Source organism: Aedes aegypti, chromosome 1, assembly GCF_002204515.2.
Source record: "Aedes aegypti strain LVP_AGWG chromosome 1, AaegL5.0 Primary Assembly, whole genome shotgun sequence".
Classification (NCBI taxonomy): domain Eukaryota; kingdom Metazoa; phylum Arthropoda; class Insecta; order Diptera; family Culicidae; genus Aedes; species Aedes aegypti.
In genome coordinates, this window is record NC_035107.1 from 73,495,901 (window position 1) to 73,500,529 (window position 4,629).

General features: G+C 33.7%; 1 long non-coding RNA gene across 1 annotated transcript; it reads right to left on the reverse strand.

Annotated features, from left to right (window-relative positions):
- Positions 1-3,008: 3,008 nt before the first annotated feature.
- LOC110675316 lies at positions 3,009-3,734 on the reverse strand. Its single transcript, XR_002499365.1, has 2 exons — positions 3,388-3,734; positions 3,009-3,335 (listed from the first exon to the last, which is right to left on the reverse strand). It is a non-coding gene; the product is annotated as an uncharacterized LOC110675316 (long non-coding RNA).
- Between the last annotated feature and the right edge of the window lie 895 nt (positions 3,735-4,629).

A 4,629-nucleotide genomic window follows, 5' to 3' on the forward strand; every position in this document is an offset into this window, starting at 1 on the left:
AGAGTCGTACATTTTTTGATAAAATCCTCTTTAAATATCCAAATGAATTGCATCAGGATTTATGGTAAAATCTTCCATAGTATTTCGAAAACAATTTTCAAGAATTTCATAGAATTTAATTTCCTGGATTTCAAAAGTAATCCTAAATCACATACAGAGTTCTGCAAAAAAATCCAAAAAGATGTCCAGAATAATCGCAATGGGATATCCGGAAGAATCTCAGAAGTAATACCGGAATGGTAACGTTTTTTTTTGGATGAATATCAAAGCGATATCTGGAAGAAAATTCGGAAATAATCTCAAGATTTTCAGAACAATCCCAGCGAGGATTTGAAGGATTCATGAGTGATTTAAGGAAGAATCCCGGGAGACGCTGCCAAAGAATTCTAGAGTAATTTCTGGAACAATTTTTTTTTCATATGATTTATATAAGGTACCGTGGGGTAAGTGGATACAGAAAAATCAATAGTCAACTTCTTTGTTATGTACAGCTAACGTGAATAATGTAATTCAAACTTTTTTCTGTGGATAACAAATGAGGGACTAATATACTTCAAATCATCGATTATTTCGATTTTTCTGATTGTTATGTATTGAGTATGAGAGACTTAAATATTTGCGCCAAATGATCCACCTGCCCCACCATGGTGGGGTAAGTGGATCACCAATAGAAAAAATCTGTTCTCAAAACAAATGTGCTGTAATTATGTATAGTAAGAATGATATTACTCTCGTTCTTGTTATTAGTGCTAGTAATGGTACATGTTAACACTTTAAAATTAAAAAGTATCTTTATTTAATCAAAATATATTGAAAAACATGTATATATTAGTTTACACTAATTCGAACTACAAAAAACATTGAAACTAGAATAATTTGGAGAAACTTCATCCATTTATACAAAAACGTTATACAGAAATATTGTACGATTATTCCTAACGGTGTTTTCAATAAACACTCGTGGTTTCAAAGATTAGTAACATTTATTTTTGAATAACAAACTTAAATCTTTTTATTCTATTTATGAATATGTTTGTATCATCTGTCTAGAATAGTTTATATGGTCAAAAAAGACACGATAATATGATTTCAATTGGAGAATTAGTATATTTTTTTTGCAACTCAGCTTAGATAAACCACGAAAAATTTCGTGTGAGTTTTGAAATTATTTTTTTTATATAGTTTAACAAATTTTTAGGTGGATTAATTCAAATTCTCTATGGTCAATTTGATAAATTCAAGCAAAGAAAGAAGAAAATTAAAGGAAAACAACATCTGCGGATATTAAAACTTATTCAAATTCTAGTAAGCAGTCTGCCAATAAACGATAATAATACTTGATCCACTTACCCCACCCTATTAAAAAGTAGGGGTAAGTGTACCATGTACACTATATCTGTATTTATTCATAAAAATCACATATTTCTCATTGTGATTCATTCAATCAGAACTGAAATGCTCACCATGTGTTGAAAAAACTAATAGTATTCGATTTTAGACAGAAATACAATGGATTTTTGATTGATGGAAAACAATTTTGAAATTAATTATTTTTTGCAGCTAACAAGTTTGCTTGTGTTAGTGTACGTGTAGTACCAGTTTTACAATAGTATCAGTGTGGGCGTAAGAATATAACCTAAAACGAAGCAATGGTGCGAAAACATTCAATATATTCAAGTATTTATGCTTAATATTAATGAATGATCCACTTACCCCACTGATACACTTCCCCCACTGTACCTTATAAAAATACTCTGATTCAAATATATTTCTTGTGAAGCATTAAGTTTCACTGCAGACAAAGCTCGTAACATCAATAATAAATTTAATTTATAAATCTTTTAAGCACTTCCAAATTGAATAACAGTTCAAAGAGTAAAATACCATTCTCATGAGTTTTTGAGGATCATATGGTCGGTGTTTAGACAGACCAGACTAGATGAATTTTGGAGCTCTAAGGATACGTAAAGAACTCCATCAATTTTAAATCTTCCATGTTATTTTGATACAAATGTATCATCAAATAGATAAGTTTCATTATTACAGTAAATATCTATACTATTTTGATGTTTCACATGTTTGGGGTACATTTTTCTTACTCGATTAAAAAAAACACTTGATTCAGTCTGTCTGAACACTGACCATATCTATGTTTGCTATTTGATATTTAAATACTTGAATTGTGCTGTATCAATATTTACAGGTAATTATAATAAGTAAGTATGTATAGAACAATAACAATTTTAATTTATCCCCATAATTGAACGACAATAATAATTAGAATGAGCCTCCACCACATCATCCCTCTCAGGAGAATTTTGATTTCCAATATTTATTTTTGCGGTGGTTCAGAATTGAAAATATCAAAAGTCTATTGTAATCACATCCTTTTTGTTCAACTGCATGTGGTGTTATTCGATATTTAAAATAAGATTCGTTAAGCCGAACATGTTGATCCTTTCACAAGAACCAACAACGAGCATTGCTTATGTTAAGAGATTTTATCGTAATGCACAACCAGCCTAAACGTTCTTCCCCTTTTGTTTATGTACTTATTATAATTTCAAATTATTTTAATTAAATTAGTTGTGTTGTCTACTATTGTACACGGCAACATGTTTCAAAATAAGTGGAGCTGCTTTTAAAACAAACTTTAACATCGATCAACCAAACCATAGAATATCCAATAGCGGAAAAATAATAATAATAACCGATCATTGCAAATCGAGCCGAACTGGCGCTCTTTCCGTGCGCACACGCTCGTTCAGATCTACTCAAAAGTGAGTAGATTTCGACTCACTTTGGAACAAAGTGGAACTGCTCAAAAGTGAGTAAAGCCATTGTTACTCACTTTAGAGTAACACTGTCAAATGTCAAAGTTAGAGTAACACTTACTCACTTCGTTTAATCTGAAATTTGCGAAAGTGAGTAGATGTCACTCACTTCAGAAATAATATTTCGGGAAATAAATTTACTATTTGTATTTATAAATAGGATCAGAAAAAATATTCGAAAGGAATAACATTTATTTCATTATCTCATACATAAATAAAAGTACATGATAAGTAATAAAATTGTGATATTATGTCTAAACTTTCGCTTCTCTGGAACGGATCTCCGAAGGATATAAATCTCTGGGGGATCTATTTACAATGATGTCACGCGGCAACTTCCAGCGGGAAGATAACCTAAGTGTTCGCAGTAAACTGCGGGCCGTGTTTACCAAAAATGAACGATTTCGCTGCGCATTCTTCCTCTCAATGATCATCCGGTGAAATTTTCTCACTGGATTTTGATCCGGATGTTTGCTCGAGCCAGTAGCATTTCCGGAAAGACTGAAAACAATTGATGATTAGTTCAATAAAAAAGTAGGACGGTGAAACTTACTGTATATAAACTTTTTTCTTGCGGTTGTTCGATCAAAACCAGGACTTGGTTACCTTCAAAAACTCCGATCTCGCTTCACTTGATATCGGGATTAATTATAACAGTAACAATTAATCATCTATTGCACAACTTGCATGATTCGTTATAGATAATTCTACAGATGTTAAGCACTGTTTTATTAGTATAATACATATTCTTACAACGATATTTACTTCTAAACTTGGAAGCCGAAATTTTCACAAGTATTTGACAATTCCAAAGTGAGTCAAATATGTTAGTGTTTACTCAAAAGTGAGTAAGGTCGTTTTCTTTCATGAGTGAGTAACAAGTTACTCACTTTGATAAAATAAAGCTACTCACTTTTGACAGCTATTATGAAAGTTCAAAAGTGAGTCAAAGTTACTCTCTTTTGAGTAGATTTGAACGAGCGTGCACGCGCTTTCTGCAGAGCTGTCAAACAGACTTTTGTGCCTTCCTTCTTTCGCTCTCCTTCAACTCAACAACTCAGCACGATCCACCTCCTGGTGGATTGGTGAGCTGTCTGGTTGTTGCAGATGAACAATCATCGTGTAGCGCGACATCATCATTGACACTAAGCTTGCAACTCACCAGAAAATCGTGGTACAATTAACAACGGCCCTCATGTGTGAGTTTCCCACTGCATGACGTGGTGGTGGTGACAGCTGTGTTGCAATCAGCACCAGCCGTCGGTTGAAACAAGAAATTGCGGTGGGGAATGATGACGATGACAACGCCGTCCATCTTGTTGTAGGAACTTGAGAAAGGAGCCCACGCCTAACAAATGCATACAGCTTCTCATCTCTTCGGTGATTGATCGCTCTGAAAATATGTGTGAGCAAGTCGCGCATGTACGTTGCTCGTGTTGCTTCCGGGAAGCATATTTATATGCTTGATCGATCATGCATCTGAATCAGATTGATACAATGACATCATGATGCTCAATCTTGTGCTCAATATCATTCCCCTATATGCACGCAATGCGCTAATGATATGAAAAGAGAAGTTGCAGCTAATCCAATCCAGCGAAACGGTAAAACATGGTATGGCAAAAAGACCAAAATACAGTTTTGTGTAACTCATTCTCTTTTTGTCACTTGAGCGTTTTCAATTTTGCGAGGCAGTGCGGTGCGACTCTGAGAATATCGACTGAAATGACTGAGAACCAGTTATTATGGCATTCTATACATTTAAGTAGTGTCTCAGACACGCTTCTACAAATCA